The sequence below is a fragment of the Acinonyx jubatus genome, chromosome E1 (assembly GCF_027475565.1).
Source record: "Acinonyx jubatus isolate Ajub_Pintada_27869175 chromosome E1, VMU_Ajub_asm_v1.0, whole genome shotgun sequence".
Classification (NCBI taxonomy): Eukaryota; Metazoa; Chordata; class Mammalia; order Carnivora; family Felidae; genus Acinonyx; species Acinonyx jubatus.
Genome location: NC_069397.1, coordinates 3220872 through 3240170, shown reverse-complemented (window position 1 = coordinate 3240170; position 19299 = coordinate 3220872). Strand labels below are relative to the sequence as shown.

The 19299-nt window shown below is 50.9% G+C and overlaps 1 long non-coding RNA gene across 1 annotated transcript in view; it reads left to right on the top strand.

Annotated features, from left to right (window-relative positions):
- The window catches only part of LOC113595989 (uncharacterized), a 41318-nt gene extending 35555 nt beyond the window's left edge, over window positions 1-5763 (top strand). The window contains exon 5 of the long non-coding RNA XR_003416695.2: window positions 5710-5763. This is a non-coding gene — a long non-coding RNA (uncharacterized LOC113595989). The remainder of the gene's footprint in view (window positions 1-5709) is intronic.
- The last annotated feature ends 13536 nt before the right edge of the window (window positions 5764-19299 follow it).

The window sequence follows — 19299 nt, the reverse complement described above, 5'->3', positions numbered from 1 at the left end:
CTCACCCTTGTTCTGGGTAAGAGGACAGAATCAAAACCCTGTGATATGTTCACTTTTGTCATGAGCAAGATGGCGGGATTAATGGTGGGTTGGAAGAACGAGAGGGATTCAAGTTCCAGTCTCTCCCTCTCAACTCACGTTGGGAGGCTGGCCCATTGGGAGCCATGTGGAAAAAATAGCATCCTGCCCTTCCTCTTGGGACATGAGTGGCTCTTGCTTGGGGTGGCCTCCTTTTTCTCCATCTATGTGGCCTTCAGTCCCCCAGCCACACCCTTCAGAAAGCCTTTGATGAGTTGCCCCATGCAAGTCTCCGGGAGCCACTGAATGACTAGTCACTTTTTGTCACAAGTAGGGAGCTACGTAGCAGGGATGAATGGGTGCCTCTTGAGATGGAAATGTGTGAATAATAATATTTCAAACAGCCAACAGTTGTGGAGTATTGACTGTGTGCAAGACGCTGCTCCAAGAGCGTCCCAAGGGTTAACTCACTGAATCCTTACCGTAGCCCCACGGCAGGGGGGGGCGGGGCCACCATGATGACCCCATTTCACAGGCAACGAAACAGTGACAAAGACTTGGCTGAGGTAACTCAGCTGGTTCTACAACAGTCATCGGCAACACTGTAATAATCCATTTATATTTCACAGGAACATCCCTTGCGATGTTTGCAAATGACACAAAACATGTAAAAGCATTGAAAATTCCATGAGAATTCCCAGCTCCTGGTCACAGTTTTGGCTCTGTCCAACCTCAGCGTCCTGATCGTTCTAACCGTGTGTCATCCCTCAACAATGTGCCCTCCTTCCCAAGCCTCAGCCCCCCGCCCTTACTCAGACCTGCCTCTGTCTGCCCCGAAATGTTGTCATGGCCTCTTATCCGGTTCCTGGCTTTCTGTTGCTTCTGTCCTCCAATTCAGGTATTGCTTCAACCTCTCCAGCCTTGTCCGAGTTATGCTCTTTGACGCCCTACATTCTCTTGAGTGAGGAACTTGAGCCCAAGTACTGTGGCAGGTTATGGGAATTCAAAGTGGAAAGGTCACAGTCCTCATCCTCAAATTGTCTTCCATAGTGAGAAGACAGACTTGTTAACAGATACACAATCGCCATCATAGGAACATAAAAAACACGGCAGTCGATGAAGGGTCTCCATCTCCCCGTGGGCTTCAGAGGGGGCTTCACAGACAGGGAGCTTTGAGCTGGAAGAATGAGCTGGAGTCCTGAGTGGATCAGGGGAGCAAGTTCCAGGTAGAGGAATAGTGCACAGTGATAGGGAGCAGAGAGAGAGCCTGGGTGCACAAGGGTGAATCGTTATGTCTGGTGAGAGCACAGAGTTTGATGGGAGATGGACGGAGTTGAGAAAACAGGAGCCAGATAAGGTCACTCTGTGATTGTATGGGCCTAAGTCCAACTGCAAGGGGGCGCCTGGGTGGCTTAGTCAGTTGAGCATCTGACACTGGCTCAGGTCACGATCTCACGGTTCACGGGTTCGAGCCCCGCGTCAGGCTTGCGCTGACAGCTCAGAGCCTGGAGCCTGCTTCCAAATCTGTGTCTCCCTCTCTCTCTCTCTGCCCCTCCCCTGCTCGTGCTCTGTCTCTCTGTCTCTCTTTCAAAAATAAATAAACATTAGGGGCACCTGGGTGGCTCAGTCAGTTGAACGTCCAACTTTGGCTCAGGTCATGATCTCACAGCTCGTGAGTTCCAGCCCCGCGTTGGGCTCTGTGCTGACAGCTCAGAGCCTGGAGCCTGCTTCCGATTCTGTGTCTCCCTCTCTCTATGCTCCTCCCCCACTCATTCTTTCCCTCTTTCTCTCTCTCTCTCAAACAAAAAAAAATTTAAAAAAATTCAAATTACTCATTCTTGGGTCAAATTCCAGGTACCCTTACATCCCCCAAGTTTATTTTACTGGAAAACCCACAAATTAAGATCCCCAATGGCCTGTTTGTATGTATGTGTGTGTGTGTGTGTGTGTGTGTGTGTGTGTGTGTGTGTGCGTGCAGTGAGTTTTTACTTGATTGAATCAATTACTTCCGGATGGTCATCACTTAGGCTCCGTGATGGTCACAGTCTAGCTCCCGTCTCGTCGTACTTGGTGGCATTCCTCGTAGCAAAGGGGAGCCGTGGAAAAGTGAGATGTGTTCCAAGAGCTCAAGGAAATAATCATCGCTGCCGTTTGCTGGCATTCAGCAGGGCGCCCAGCACGGGGCACACAGCCTCTCGTGTAATACGTCGTGAACCAGATAGCATTATGCCCATTTTCCAGATGGGAACCAGCCCCAGACCGTTGCAGTGCTATCCCCAGGCAGCCTGAAAACCAGGGTTGAAAGCCCGGTCTGTGGCTCCTAGCCATGTCCCTCTACCTGGCAAGGACCCCAGGGCTCCGTGCAGCATTGAGGCCCTTGCGGCGGGGTGGGGGGAAGCCCGCTCAGGGAAGACCCTGCGGACAGAGCAGCTCTGACCCCAGGCTCCCCGGCCCCAATGGGGAGCAGAGCGTCCCCGGCAAAGGCAGGCGGACAGTTCCTAGTTCCACAGCATCAGTGATCTTTGGATCTAGATCTCAGCTATGCCGCTCCTGTGACCCGAAATAAAGAGAACTGGTGTAGATGTGCGTGGGGAGGAGCTGGGTTTTAACTCGTTTGAAAAGACTCTAACTTGCTGAGGCTCTCAGAAGAGGAATTTGGGGAACTGAGTGTCCTCAGACTTCTCCACCTGCTCTCCGGCGGAGCCCTGCCAAGCGGCCGCGGAATGCAATGCCCTGCGTGTGCCCAGCCTCCCGAGGCTCATCCAGCTCGCTCATCCTGCTGGGGCACAGGTCCTGCAGCCGGGGTGGGTGGGGGTGAGCTCCTCGGGGAGGGAGAGCTCCGGGCTGCCGGCTCCCTCTCGCCGCATAGTTGGAGCCCCAGATAGCCGTGCGCTCAGAAGGAAGTCAGAGTCAAACACCGTGTGGCCTCCATCAACACGCAGGAAGCAAGTCGGGTCAGGGCTCCAGGCAGAGTTGGGTCTCCAGCAAGGAAGATGGCGGCCTGGATGTTCCCCACGGTGGGTGGACCTCCCGAAAGAGCAGGAAAGAGGCAGGGAAGCTAGAGAGAAAGAGGGTCTCCCCCTGGGCCAGGAGGGATGGAACGGGGCCGGTTTGCTGGGACGGGCAGAGGGGAGCGTACAGACGCATTTTTTCTTTAAAGACTAAAAACCCAGGGTGCCTGGGTGGCTCAGGCAGTTAAGCCGTCCGACTCCGGCTCGGGTCATGATCTCACAGTTCAGAGGTTCGAGCCCTGCATCGGGCTCTGGGCCGACAGCTCAGAGCCTGGAGCCTGCTTCCGATTCTGTGTCTCCCTGTCTCTCTGTCCCTCTCCCCTTGCGCTCTGTCCCTCTCTGTCTCTAAAGGAAATAAATACACTTACAATAAAATCATAAAACCCTAACGAACCCGCATCTTTTTCCTGGAGGAAAGAAGTATTTTGCTTCCGTGTCTGTTTTAAAAGTTAGAAAAAGTAGCTGTGTGAATCTGGACGATCACTTCAGCTCTGTTGAGCCTCCTACCTGTGCAATGGGGAATGAAACCAGAGGATATTCTGTTACAATCCCTTTAATGTTTTTAACGTTTATTTATTTGTTTATTTGGGGAGGGAGGGGGGAGGGGCAGAGAGGGAGAGAGAGAAGCTCTGTTTTGACCCCATTTAGCGTGAAGGTCAGAGATACTCAAACCTTCCCAAGTCCTGCCCCAGACCTACTAGTCAGAGTCTCCAGGGAATGGGCCTGAGAATCTGTATTGTATTTTACTAATTATTTAATATTTTTTTAGAGAGGAGGAGACTGAAGTCTTATTTTTTTGATTTAACTTTATTTTTTATTTTTTTTTAATTTACATCCGAATTAGTTGGTATATAGTGAAGCAATGATTTCAGTAGATGCCTTAAAGCCTTATTTTTTTTAATGTTTATTTTTTATTTCTTTTTGAAAGAGAGAGAGAGCACACAAGAAGGGGAGGGGCAGAGAGAGAGAGGGAGGGAGAGAGAGAATCCCAAGCAGGCTCTGAGCTGTCAGCAGAGCCCGACATGGGGCTCAAACCCATGAACTGCGAGGTCATGACCTGAGCCAAAGTCGGACGCCCAACCGACTGAACCACCCTGGCGCCCCAGCATTATTTATTTATGTACCCAATTTTATTGAGATATAATTAACGTACAGCACGGTATGAGTTTAAGGGGTACAGCATAATGACTTGATGTGCATATATGTTGCAAAATGATGATTGCAGTGGGTTAATATTAAGCAGTTACCAAAAAATTCTCTTTTCCTTGTGATAAGAAATGTTCGGACCTACTCTCCTAGCGACTTTCTTTCTTTTTTTTTACACTTTTATTTATTTTTGAGAGAGAGAAAGACAGAGCACAGCAGGGGAGGGGCAGAGAGAGAGAGAGAGAAGACACAGAATCCCAAGCAGGCTCCAAGCTCCGAGCTGTCAGCATAGAGCCCGGTGCGGGGCTTGAACTCACAGACTGTGAGATCATGACCTGGGCCAAAGCTGGACGCTCACTCGACTGAGCCATCCGGGTGCCCCTCCTGGCAACTTTCAAATATACCATACAGCATGGTTGACCACAGTCACGCAGTATTTATTTACCTTACAGCTGGAAGCTTCTACCTTTCGACACCTTCACCCGATCCCTCCTACCCCCGGCTGTGGCAACCCCAAATCTGATCTCTGTTCCCACGAGTTTGCTGAGGTTTCTGGATTCCACTTACGAACGCGATCATGCGCCATTCGTCTTTCCGTGTCTGGCTTAGTTCACCGGCATCTCTGTTTTAGTCGGTACCCTGATGAGTCTTCCCTCAAGAAAATTCAGGAATTGCTGTAGGGGACGGGACCTCTCTAAACTCCCCCTGCCCTATTTTGGAGAAAGGAACAGAGGAGAAGAGCCTGGGAGCACGGGCCTTTCAAGGGCTCTGCATTGTGAGGGACAGGAGCCCGCAATCCTGGGGTCTTTCCGTCACCTGTGGTGTCTCCCACCTGACCTGCCGTTCAGCAGCTCCGGGGTTCTGAGTCTCTTCGGGGGACTTGCTCACACATCTGGGCACCCAGAAGGGGTAGCAGGTGATGAGCAGGGAGCCTGCGGGGCTCTCTCCAGATCCAGGTTTCAGAAACAGGGGTTCTGGCTCGTCTCTGCCGCTGAACTTGAGCCAGGACTTGGCTTCTCTGAGCCCCCGTTTCTTTACTGCTGAAGTAATCGATAATAGACTGTACTATTTACGGTAATCGGGGAACATCACCCGGGTCTAACTCTTAGGCTTGCCAACAGCATCCAGCGAGGCATCGATAGAAGGATGTTGAACAGTATAAAACTCTTCACCAGAGGCTCCCAGAGTGTGCACCATCGTGCGGGCTATTAACAGTCTTCCGTGAAAAGAAAAGCGTCTGTAGTCAGTGGAGGAAATGCCTGACTTAAACTGAATTAAACAGCCTTCAATCTAGGACTTCTCTGAGTCCTTTATGAATGCACTGCGCTCCGCCAGGACCAAGGGGGCGTGTGGGGGGCTGGAGGGGGTAGGACTCAGACGTCCTCAGGCCGGTTTGTTTGGTGACACCCCGAAAATGGTGGAAACGGCTCTTTCTGCGTGTGTGAGGCGAGGCACACGTAAGGCGAAACACGGCTCGCGAGCCTCAAGCGCGTTCACGCCCTTGTGTGACGGCCACGACCTTCTCTCTTTCCAGGACGGTTTCATCTTCCCGGCTGGCAACGCGGCTCGTTCAACTCCCGTCCCCCTCTGAGTCCTCTAGGGACCTCACGTAAGTGGGATCATATGATATTTGTCGCCTTTCAGTCAGCCCCGTGTCCCTGATGTTCATTGACGTTCGTAACATAGACCCAGAAGCGATGGCTAGAACATCTCTTGGGCGAGGGTTCTGCGGAACATGCTTTGGAAACGATGCTCTTTCTAGATCTGAGGGAGCCCTCTTAAGCGAGAAAATTTGCCAGGGACATTCCTGCCTTAAATGATTCGGTGGGAAGGCATCCGGGTCAGGAGTCAGTACTCCCGCGCCTCCCTGAGGAGGACCCCTGCGGTCCCTACTTTTGGCCATGGTTAATGAAGTGTGATGAACCAGATGAGCTTTTGAAGTCGGGGCGATTTAATGCCATCTCCCACTGCCCCTTTCAGCCTTTCCCACCTCAATCAGCATACTGCTAACAGCGAAGACAGGGCTGCTGCTGTTTCCTCTTCCACGTTCCTATGTTCCTACCACAGGCGTGGCTTCCCTTCCCTTCCACCATCATTCCACCTTTTTTTTCCACAAAGAGAAGAGTAGTCACCTAGTTTATTCTAGGCCACAAAAGATGAGCCTCGGGGACAGCCCTGTTCTATGAGAGAGGAGTGATTTCCTACTTTCTTCTTCAAGAGCCGACTTCTCTCTCCCGTTAGGAATCTCCAGCTGCTGCTTGAATTTTAAATATAATAACCAGGTTTATGCATGAGGCAAGCTTTGCCTGGTTCCCTTAGCAACGGCTCTAACTTTTACAGCCTGCTCGGAGCTCGTTCTAAAGGAACTTGTGGATTTCATGAAAATAACATCTCCATGATCCTGAAGGGAAGAAATTTTAACCTTTCAAAAGGATGGAAATCTAAAATTAAGCCACAAGGCAGAAGGAAACCCTTGGAGCCCCTAGAATAACCTTCATAAAGTCTCGCGCTAAAGACCAGAGCTGTATTTGTGAGAAAAGTGTTTAGCCCTGGAAATTCTGTTTACTCTTTTTTAATGCATCCTTCTCAACAAACGGATAACAGGGAGGGGGCTACTAAAGACAGACAGTTAGCAACAGTGCTAAACCATCTGATCGCCTGGGGACAAAGGAGACAGGAAAACTAAAAAAACCATGATGCACTGCGCTGTGACATTTCCGACAGACCCCCAATCAAAACGGCCAGAATAAAGTAAGCGTCCAGTTTTTGTAAAGATGAGCCTCCGTTACCTAGAAAACTTAACTGTTTTTGAAGAATCTGGTGTCAGCAGAGCCATTTATAATTGAAATGTCAAGCGCCATTATGTTTTGAATCAAAAAGCCTAGCAAGGCATTCAAAGATAGATTAAAAAATCTATCAGTTGGATGAATCACCACTGGTGTGTTCCCCAAGCAGGGGGAGCAGGGGAAGTCTTGGGTAAGACTAACTCTTAGATTTCCCAAATGTTGGGAAAACCACCATCTCAAACGCAAGGGTGGTCCTCTTGTGTAGGCAGAAGCTGGGATTTTAACGCAACGGCACCTTGCTGCATTCATTTAAGGAAACCCTCTAAAGGGTCTTTGATTCTGTCAACGTGTCCCCTGCTAGGGAAACGGGGGCTTTGCTTCTCTGCATGGTAATGTAAACCAGTGTCTTCCCCAAGGGCAGGGCCGTATCAGGGCAGGGCCTCAAATTGTTTCTACTGGGACCGCGTGTGACGGACGTGGTCTTGTCCAAGACTGGGGACACTTATCAGAGGGTCCAGGAAAGATGTCTACAGGCTTATCTTCACTGCCAGCTGGCAGAGGTCCCCTAAAGGCAGACAGATAGGTATGACCTGAGTCAATCCTTAAAATTCCCCCAGGCCACATTATTCTAGAACAACCGTGTCATCTAGACTTTTGGAAATGTGCTGATTCCAGAATATTGCTCGATGCCCTTTGGGGACAAAGAGCAGGACCACATTCTTCCGGGTGTGGGTGGGGTTTACCCAAAAAGGAATGGATGTTCCCATAAATGTCACCCTGGGGTCCCCGAAATAGGAACTTGGAAGGCGCCTTAGACTCTCCAAGGGAAAAACCATTTCTCGTTCTTGGAGCCTTGTGGTCTGAAAAGCCTGGACTCTAGGGAGGGTTTCCCCCAGTTACTCCCCCCGTGGGAGATTAAGTTGAAATCTGCATGGGGGGAACGTGACAAGGGCCACAGAAAGACACCAGGAGGGGACAGGGTTCCCAGTTCACATGCCGGACGCTGTGGTACAGTTGCATTCCCGATCAACAACAGATAATATTTTAGCATAAGTACATCCCAAATATTGCATGGTTCCTAATATTGCACAGGAAATACTTACACTGCAAAACCATTTGTTGTTTATTTGAAGTTGAAATTGTGTAGGCTCTTGTGCGCGTCTCTTCTGGAGTTCGGGAAAACTTGCAGAGGAGAACCCAGGAAAAGTCTGTGGTCAGGGAGGCGGTGATGGGGCGGGCGGGGCGGGGGCGCCCTGGGCTATTGGAATTTGGACGTTAAAGGGCGATGTGATCTCCTGACCTGAAGTCTGTCACACTTGGGTTACAATTCCAACATGAGGCATCAGGGTTAAGGACTGAGATACCGTTATGTATAATGAAAATGTATGTTTGGTCTTTGACCCCATTTCTGGCACAGAGCTCTTAAATTTTTTTAATGTTTATTTATTTTTGAGACAGAGACAGGGCTCCAGGGGGGTAGGGGCAGGGAGGGAGGGAGACACACAATCCGAAGCAGGCTGCAGGCTCCGAGCTGTCAGCACCACAGCCCAATGTGGGGCTGGAACCCATGAACCGTGAGATCATGACCTGAATCAAACTCGGAGGCTTAAAGGACTGAGCCACCCAGGTGCCCCTGGCCTGGGGCTTCTTAAACTTCTAGGAATATCCTAAATGAAGGGAGCCATAAAAGGTGCCTTTTCTTTTGTTAATGAGGTGACTCTCTCGGGATACACCTGTGGGAGGGGGCCGGTTGCCAGGACAACCAGCCACGTGTTTAGGGGGTTGGACCTTTCATCCCACCCCCACCTTCTGGGAAGGGAAAAGGGTTGGAGCTCGAATCCATTGCCAGAGGCCACTAATTTAATCAACCGTGACTCTCCTGACTGTGCAAGGAATCCGCTATAAAAACCCAAAAGGACGGCTTCTGAGACCTTCCAGGTTGGTGAACACGCGGAGATGCGGGGGAGGGGGTGGTGCCTGGAGAGGACACAAGCTCTGAGCCCCTTCCCCCGCATCCTGCCTGTCCCACTTCTTTCCCGCTGGACCTGAATTACATCCTTTTATAATAAACCTAGGTAATCCGGCAAATCAGACGTTTCCCCGAGTTCTGTGAGCCTCTCCAGCAAATTAATCGAGCCCAAGGAGGGGGTCGTTGGAACCGCCCATCTCCAGCAGGTCCGGCAGAAGCGCAGGTGATAACCTGTGGTTGGTGACTGAGTTGAACTGTAGGAAACCCAGCTGGTTGGGGTGGGGGGTGGGGCCCCCCTCCCACCCCGATGTTGGAATTGGGTGCAGAACCCTCATAGGGGCGTTTCTACACAAGGGCCTCCCTGAGCCTCCGAATTATCACACAGGGTATTGACATGAAACTTACCCTGTTGTCTCTGGTTCAGCCGAGCCGCCCACGCTGAGAACACGGGATGTCAGGTGCCCACGTACCTACTAAAGACAGGCTCAGAACCATCTGTGTGGAACTCCCTAAAGTGATCCAAGAAACTGGTGGGGGACCCTCGGAGCATCAGCCACTGAAGGTTGTGCAAGGGAAACTGAGGCGTGCACAGGAGACTGGATAGGGAAGGCTTTCCCTGAGTCATCCGCGATGAGGTGCAAAGGAAGGGAGGGGGTGATCTTCCCTTCCTGGAGCCCCGCGAAAGGGACCTTCAAGTACTTGGAGAGCCTGGCTTCGTCCCAGGGGGTGGCTTCCCGCCGGAGCCTGCCACACCTGGAAAGTAAAGGGGCTCAGGACAGCTGCAGTTCCACTGAGTGACCGGACACAGGTGCAGGGACCTTCCGGTGGTCCCTGTGTGCCCATGGAAAGTGGCCAGGCTTATGTTATTTGAATAGGGCCTCCATGAAGAAGCGAAAAAGAATGATGCTGAGTAGACGTGGCCCACTTAGAGCCCACACTGTGTGTGGTGCCATTTATATGAAATTCTAGAAAGCGCCATATTATCTACAGTGCGCTAGAGAGCTGGTCAGGGTTCCCCCGGGGGGTTGGGGAGGGTCGAGAGAGAGGAATCGCCAAAGGTCGTGAGGAAATTTGGGGGAGTGATGGAATGTTCATTATCTTGATTTTGGTTCCTAGGGCTCCTTCAGAAGTGAAAACTTATTTGGATGCCTGGGGGGTGGCTCCTTCTGCTCAGCATCCGCCTCTTGATTTCGGCTCAGGTCATGATCTCACGCTGCTTCGGGAGTTCGAGCCTCGCATGGGGCTCTGTGCTGACAGCATAGAGTCTGCTTAGGATTCTCTCTCTCCTTCTCTCTCGGCCCCAACCCCATTCTCTCTCTCTCTCTCTCTCAAAAGAAATAAACTTATAAAACTTAAAAACTTAGAAAAAGTCAAAACTTATAATGAACTCTAAACATGTGCAATCTGTTGTATGCCAGCTACACATATCCAGATACAGTTGTTGAACCAAAAAAGGACTCCAGGATAAGAGAACCTTCTGCGGAGAGCCCGTCTACTCCAGCAGAAAGAGGTTGGATACAGAAGCTAGTGGGGAAGAGGGCTGACTTAGCCCTGAGTGGTGAGCCAGGTGGATCATTATCCAGACCACAAAGTAGTGCTGTGGGCTGTCCCCAGTGGGAGGCTCTCTGGGGAAGTCATAAAAGAACCCCTTGTCACAAGGAGCCAGAATCTGACCAGCTGCCACATGCAGAGAGTGTTCAAGCCAAGAAAAACTTGCCCTGCCCCTCATTCCCCATGCTATCCTCAGCCCTAATTCTACAAGAGCCTGAGGCAGTGAAAGTGAGGAGCGAAATCAGGGGGACCCACCCCACCTCGGTGACCCCTTCCCTGTTGCAAATTTCCAAACCTGGGGCAGGGGAGATCAGAGAGATCAGATGGCTGAGAGATCAGAGTTCTTTTCTCTCTTTTTTTTTATGTGTATTTAATTTTGAGAGAGAGAAAAACAGAGCACGAGCAAGGGAGGGGCTGAGGGAGAGGGAGACACAGAATCAGAAGCAGGCTCCCAGCTGTTAGCACAGAGCCTGACGCGGGACTCGAACTCCTGAATCGTGAGCCAAAGTCGGACGCTCAACCAACGGAACCATCCAGGCACCCTGAGATCGGCGTTCTCATGCAAAATTTGATTTCAGAGCTTCTCAGTTCCTGAGAGACTCTGGTGTGGGAAAGATAAAATCGTTTCCTGTTTACGTACCAATGAGTCCGGCTCACTCAATAACCAGTTGTGTTTGATCGTGCAGAGTCTGCCTACCTGGTCTATTCTACCTCCCGAGGGCCAAACAATCCGCTGATTTTTCTTCATTAACTCCATGGGAGATGAAGAAAAACAGAGCCTACGTGGGGATCTTGTCAGCTAAAGGGGTCTTGCGGGAAGACGACAAGACGTTTTCGGAGGGGACGTGGTGAAGTGGTCGAGAGCATGGACTCTTAAGGCGGGACTGCCTGGATGGGAATCCTGGTTGTAGGATTTCAGGCGACACCCACCATAAGAAACACCTTAGGCTAAGTTGCATTGTAGTAGAGAACATCTCCGAACACTCAGTGGCTCAGGAAAACAAAGCTTTGTTTCTTGCTCATATCACATGTGCATTCCGGGGTGACTTTGGGTCTTCCCCCTGGGACGGGACTGAAGGAATGTTTCTTATCGGGAACACTGCTGGCATCGGGGCAGCCGGGAAAGGGTGGTTAAGGGTGGATCCATTTAATGGCTCTTAAGGCTCGTTCTTGAAAATGGCGTATGTTACTCTCTGCGAACACTTCCTTGGCTAAGCTTGGTGTCAGTGTGGTGGGGGAGACAGAATTCTCCCACAAGGAGTAGAAGGCAGAGACTATTTGAGACGATCCCAGCAATCTGTTGCGATACCTACCTGTGCAAAACGCTTAAAATAGTGCTTGATGAGGCGGTGTCAGTGCTAGGAAAGGACTGTTACCAGCATCTCCTTTTCCTCTTGACTATCTTGGTGGTTTTCCTAAGGAGGCCGGCTGCTCTCAGACACTCAGTCCGTACGTCAACCGCCCAGTTCTGCAAGAACCACCAAAACAGCAGAGCCGAACCCTAACCGAGAGGTTGCTGGAATCCGGGTCCCAGAGCCTGATTCGGGGTCCGATGGAAACAGTCCAGTGAAGAGGCGGAAACCGAGCTGTTCTGCTGGGCCACTGTCTGCAAGTCTTGCCCTGAAAGACAGGCGTCAAGGTACCAGGCGATGATTTCTCAGTTATTTCAGGAGGCGTAGGACTCCACAGTGTTATTCTTGTCTCCAGGCAGACACAATGCCTCCAACTGCTGTCAGTGTTTACGCCACGGGGGGGGGGGGGGGGGAGGGAGTGCTACTGGGGGCCGCACCCTCGGGGCTCAGTCACTGGCCCATGGGTTTCCAGAAGCATCGCGGGATCCGCGCCGCCCCATCGGGCAGGCTGGCACAGGAGGCTTCCCGGTGGGCGTCTGATTTGGGGTTTTCAACGGGGTCGTCAGAGTCTGGGGCTGGAGGCTGTCACGGAATGGTAGGCAGCGAGAGGATTCTTGCCTGTCTTGGAGCCTCCAGGCTGCTTCGGGCGCGGGACAGGGGCCACTCCTGGGTCTCAAAGACTCTTCTCGGGCCTCAGAGCATTTCAGAACCCTCCCATCTAGAGGGTGCAAGGGCAGATACGCTGCCTGTTACAAGTGGGAAACCAAGGCAGGCGAGTTGCCTGCAAAAGAGGGATAGAGACACTGAACCCACGTCAGTCCTTAGGAGGACGGCTTTACCTTTGTTCCCTTCTGGTGGCTCAAAAACCATCCTGGCATGCTCACAGTACAGCTACCTTCTGTCTCATTTTACCGCGTTTCTGCTTACCGGTTGGCCAAGGGCTTTGGGCTGTACAGACGAGGGTTGAAGTCTTGTCCTGTGGCTTGCGAGCGCCAGGAAGTTCACAATTGTCCATGAGGCAAGGCTGTGAGCTTCTGCAGGTGGATTCCAGCTGGGCTTTGGAGGGTGGCATCCCCCAAAAAGATGTACGCAAGTCCTGACGCCCGTACCTGCGAATGTGACCGTATGTGAACTTCGGGTCTTTGTAGGTGTGATCGAGTGGAGGGGGGGGGGTCATACTGAAGCAGGGTGAGCCCCCATCCGAGGACTGGGGAGAGTCGGACACAGACGCAGGTATGGAGGAAGAACACCATGTGACAACAGAGGCAGAGGTTGGAGTGATGGGTCTACAGGCCAGGGAACTCCCACCATTCCTGGCAGCCACCAGAAGCCAGGAGCGGGCATGCAGGGATCCTCCCGTAGAGCTTTTGGGGCGAGCACAGCCCTGCTGAACCCCTGATTTCAGACACTGAGCCTCCATAGCCACGAGAGAACAAATCCCTGTCCACGTAAGCCACCCAGCTAGTGGTGGTAATTTATCATCAGCCCCGGGAAACCAGTGTAGATGGGTCGGACTCCGAGGTGCAGAAAAGGACTGCACACGGTTCCTCTAGTGATTCTAACGACTTTCGGACGCATATGGTGCCCTCATGGAATAATTAGTAATTGGATGTGGCTGGAGGCAAGGCGGTAGAACGGAGGGAGTCTGGGATGGTGGGAGATGGTGGAAATACGGGCTGGGGCCTCAAGTGCAAGGTTAAGGAGTTCAGCCTTCATCTTGTATGAGACGGGAAGCCATTAGCATTTTTGATCAGAGTCGAACTGTCCCTAGTGACTTACTTTTGTTAATCAGGGGGTAAGAAATTGCCTTCCCAGTATGGCACCCCGTCCTGCTCACTAGTTTGGGCCGCAGTCATGTCAGACGGTGCTGGGCTTAGTGCCGCAGGAAGGATGACCCAAAGGTAGGGAACAGGGTCTAATCTCCTTTGCATCCTTACCCCGCAGAGTAGGTAACACGGATTATTTAGGACGTCGGCAGCAAGTGACGGAAACAGTTTCCTTAGGCAACCCGGCAATGCATTGGTTCGCAAGACGGGGGGAGAAAACGAGGGGGCATGTGATTTTGCTAGCGCTGCTGGGACACTGTGACGTATAATAAGAAATAGACATTTGGTCTTCTTCCCAGTTCCTGGCACAAAGCTCCAAAAACCCTTGGATTTACCTAAGGGATGAGAGCCATAAAACGTGCCTTGTTACGGTCAAGAGGCGTCTTCTGGAAAGCTCCTAGGCCACCTCAGGATGGGGACTGGTTGCCAGGACAACCAGTGGTGGGATTAGAGGGCGGGAGCTTTGGGGACGAGGGTGGGGCTGGAGGTTGAATCAATTGCCAGAGACCCGTGATTTCGTCAATTGTGACAGCGTAATGTAGCCTCCGTATATACCCCAAAGGAGGGGCTTCGGAGCCCTTGGGCACTTGGAGGGGGGGGTGCACTTAGGGCATGGAAGCTTTGAGCCCCTTCCCCATACTCCACCCTCTGGATCCCATCCACCTGCTGTGTTCCTGAGCTAGGTCCTTGTATAACAAACCAGTCATCTAGTAAATAAAAGGTTTCTCCAGTTCCGTGAGCCGCTCCGGCAAATCACTCAAGCCCAAGGGGAGGTCGTCAGAACCTCCGATCTCCAGCAGGCCGTTCGTTCGGAAGCACAGGTGACAACCCGGACTTGGAGTTGGTGCCCGAGGGCACACCATCGGGACGGAGCCCTTGAGCTGGGGGGGCTCTGATGTGGACGGTGCCAGAACAGAGCCGAGTCCTACGATGCCCAGTTGGTGCCTGAGAAGTGCTTGGTGGGAGAGAACTCCCCCCCCCCCCCCCCCACCGCATCTGGAGTCAGAGGTGCGTGAGTGCGGTAGCCGTGAGAGAGTCAAAGAGAAACACAGGAATAGGTTTCCTTCTCAGAGACCCCAACAAATGACCACAAACCAGGTGGCATAGAACCTCAGACACTCCTCTCTCACAGTCCCGAACGTTAGAAGTCTGAAGTCAAGGCGTCAGCAAGGCTAGTTTCTTCCAGAGTGTCTCTCTCTCTCTCTCAAAAACAAATAAACCTTTAAAAAACATTTTTTTTAAGGTTCGGGAAATAACAGGTACCTGTACACCTGTAATTAACATGACGTTGGATGTTACCTAGACTTCAATGATCAAAATTTAAAAAAAACAACAAGAAAAAAAGCAGGTGACCAGCATCAGTCTGAAAGAAAATCACTCTTTTTGTGCAAAGCTTGGTATCTCCTTCTAGAACAGGTGGGGTGGAATCTGCTGGTTTCCCTATCTTGCTTTTATTCTCCTTCCCTTTGGTAACAACACCGCCATGTTCCTTTAGGGTAATCCCCCCACTACCTCCGTTCCAGCTCTGGGGGGGCCAGGGTGGTCTCCTGAAAAGCCCGGACTGGCCATCAGCACAGTCCGTCATCCCCTTGGCCACAGTGATTGGCACCGAGAAAGGCCTCCGGTGTGTCTGGTGGGTCCTCATTGCTAGACTTTTTCTGGAACCACTGGTACAGAGAAGCGTTCTTTTCCGCGGGGGTTGCTTGGTAGGATGTGAGGCTTCCAGGGACCATCTGTACCCCTGCCTGGGACAGCCTGCCTCCGAAAGGAACCAAGACGGAAGAAAGCAGGGCTGAGACACAGAATCTGCGGCCTGGTGGCATATTTGTGGCAAATGGATCTCCCACCAGACTGAGGGAGAGGTTTACAGGGGTCATCAGAGTGGAGTTGTTTGCTGCTGACCTGTGATAACGGAGGAATGAGACCAGGCCCCGTTCATCCATTTATCCACCTGTCTGTCCAACAAATCCTTATCAAGGATCTACAAAGATCCAGGCTCTTTGCTAGTTTCAAGAATGAGTTAAAATAAATACAGTAAGACAGAAGCCCCATCTTCAGGGCCTTCCTGGGCAACGAGGAATGCTAAAGGCGTGTTTCCAAATTATAATGTGGAATGGAGGGGCATTCCCAGAGGAGGAACTTCTTGAATAAGGTAAAAACTATAAAGGGACAAGGGGACAGGCCAAAAATTGCACCGTTGTAGAAGATGAGAAGTCTGACAGGGGAATCAGGCAGCCTTGAACACTGGGTTCAGAGGTAGCTGGGGTGGTGCAGTTGGTTGAGCATCTGACTTTGCCTCTGCGTGTGATCTTGAGGTTCGTGAGTTCGAGCCCCGCGTCAGGCTCCGGGCTGACAGCTCAGAGCCTGGGGCCTGTTTTGGATTCTGTGTCTCCTTTTCTCTCTCTGCCCCTCCCCACTCGTACTCTGTAGATCTCTTAAAAATAAATAAAACCTTAAAAAAATAAAAAAGAAAGAAAGAAAGCTGGGTTCCGAGACAAGTATTGGAAGGCCAATGGAAGCCAGTGGAAGCCAGTAACTATTTATTTATTTATTTATTTATTTATTTATTTATTATTTTAATGTTTCCTTATTCCTAGAGAGAGAGAGACAAAGCATGAGCAGGGGAGGGACAGAGAGAGAGGGAGATGCAGAATCTGAAGCAGGGTCCAGGCTGTGTGCTGACAGCTCGAGTGGGGCTGGAGCTCACGAACCATGAGATCTTGACCTGAGCTGAAGTTGGACGCTCAACCGCCTGAGCCACCCAGGTGCCCCATAACTTTTTGATTTTAAAACAGGAGCCCCGCAGAGTATCTCCACGAAAGCAATCACAGTGTAGAACGTGGTTGGAAGGGCAGGAGGCAGAATGTGGGAGCGGTTTTCCAGGTAAGACGTGACAAGGTCCCGAGTAGGGGAATGTTCTGGTTATTAATTGCTGCGTTAACAAATGACCCCAAAACTTGATGGCTTAAGAAAAAGAAACAGAACCCGATGGCTAATAACAACAGTTTTATTTATCTTCCAGTTGGAGAGATCAGGAGTTCGGGCTCAGCTACAGGTGCACACATAGGTCAGCCCAGGGCTCAGCTGGATGGTCTTTCTGTCCCACGTAACACCAGCCCGGGTCACTCGGGGGGATTCAGCTAGTAGGCCTGGAGGGTCCGGAGCGTCCAAGATGGCTTCACTCTTGGGTTTGATCTCTTTGGCGGGAAAGGCTGGAAGGCTGATGTCTGTTGGTCCCCTCCCCCTCTTCATGGGGTCTGTTCAGCAGAACACAGCTGTAAGCGTGTGAGTTTTAAGAGACAGGAAGTGAACATGGTCTGCCTCTTAAACCCTGGGTCTGGAGAGTAGCACAGTATCCCTTCTACCCTACTCTGTTGGTTCAAGTGGCACAGAGTGGTGACAGCTCGGAGCCCGGGGCCCGCTTTGGATTCTGTGTCTCCCTCTCTCTCTGCCCCTCCCCTGCTCCCACTCTGTCTCCCTCTGTCTCTCACAAAATAACAAAAAAAATGTTTTTAATAAAAACAAGTGGGGACATGTATTTTGTATCTCAGTGGGAGCGTTGTCTACTCCACTGATACAGAGGCCTCTGATGCACCCACCAACACACTCAGCTTGCACTCAGCTTGCTTCCCACACGAGTGTTTCCTGGAGAACCTCTCCACTGACCCCTATTTTAAAGAAACAGAGGGGCGCCTGGGCGGCTCAGTCCGTGGAGTGTCCGACTCTTGATTTCAGCTCGAGTCATGATCCCTGGGTCATGGGATTGAGCCCCAAGTCAGGCTCTGCGCTGAGTGTGGAGTCTGCTTAGGATCCCCCCCCCCTTTCTCTCTCTCTCTCTCTCTCTTTCTTTCTCTCTCTGCACCCTCTCCCACACTCATGTGCTCCCTCTCTCTGAAATAAATTTTTGGGGCACCTGGGTGGCTCAGTCGGTTGAGCGTCCAACTTCGGCTCGGGTGGTGATCTCATGGTTCATGGGTTCGAGCCCCCCGTTGGGCTCTCTGCTGATCGTTCAGAGCCTGGAGCCTGCTTCAGATTCTGTCTGCCCCTTCCCTGCTTGCACTCCGTCTCTCTCAAAAATAATTAAACATTAAAAAAAATTTTTTAATAAAAATAGATAAATAAAGTTTTAAAAGATTTAAAGAAATAGACATTTCTGGCATTAAGAAACCATTTGGGGGCTTTTGGAAATTCAGAGCAGTTTTATTTCAAGGTAGACTCAAATGCCCATGATACATTATTGAGTTAAAAAATAATAATAAAATAAAAGCAGGGGCACCGGGGTGGCTCAGTTGGTTAAGCATCTTTCTCTGGAGTTCAGCTCAGGTCATGATCTCACGGTTCACGGGACCGAGCCCTGCATCTGGCTCTGTGCTGTAAGTGTGGAGCCTGCTTGGGATTCTCTCTCTCCTTCTCTCTGTCCTCTTCTCCTACTTGCATGCACGCGCGCTCTCTCTCTCTCTCTCTCAAAAAATAAATAAGCATTAAAAAAACAAAACCGGGGCGCCTGGGTGGCGCAGTCGATTAAATGTCCGACTTCAGCCAGGTCACGATCTTGCGGTCCGTGAGTTCGAGCCCCGCGTCAGGCTCTAGGCTGATGGCTCGGAGCCTGGAGCCTGTTTCCGATTCTGTGTCTCCCTCTCTCTCTGCCCCTCCCCCGTTCATGCTCTGTCTCTCTCTGTCCCAAATAAATAAACGTTGAAAAAAAATAAAATAAAAAAATAAAACAAACAAAAAGCACATCGAAGAGCAGATTGTATAACATTTGGGGGAAAGGTGTATGTATAAATGCTTTGCAAAAGGTACGGAAGGATACTGTATCCACCAGGACAGGCGAGGGTATGTCTCTGTCTTCACTGTGGGATTCAGCTTTCTGGAACATCACTCCTCTTGTGACAGAAAAGGGAGCCACAAGCCAGTTCTTAAAGAGTCTCCTCAGAAGTGACTCTGGTCACTTCTGCTCACAGTTCATTGGTCAGACAAGTCCATGGCTAAGCCTGACACGTTAGGGTGAGGGCGTGCATTCCCTGTGGGCAGGAATACAAAATACTCTCACAGAATCTACTGACCCGTAGCGATTACTCCTGAGGTCCTAGTGCAGGGGGCGTGAAAGAGAGGTGAATTTTCACTTTCTTTCTTTTTTTTTTTTTTAAAGATTTTTAAAATGTTTCTATTTATGTTGAAGGGGGGAGGAAGGGGCAGAGAGAGAGAGGGAGAGAGAGAATCCCAAGCAGGCTCCAGGCCGTCAGCACAGAGCCCGACTCAGGGCTCAAACTCACGAACCCGGGAGATCACGACCTGAGCTGAAATCAAGAGTCGGACACTTAACCGACTGAGCCATGCACACGCCCCGACTTTCTACACTTGTATATTATTTTAATGTCTTTCAAAAAGCATGCACTAGTTTTGTAATTAAAAATACCTTTTAGCTACCTTCTTTCTTTTTGACTTTGTATTGTGGAAAAATTCAAACGTAGGCAAAAGCAGAGAGGAATTGTATGATGAACCGCGCCCCGGCCACTATGACCTGTCACCCAGCTTGCAGGGATTCCTAACTCAGAGACAGTCTTGCTTCAATAATAACCACCCACTCCTCCCGGGTTATTTTGAATAAGTTGCAACATCGTATTATTGTGTCTTAAA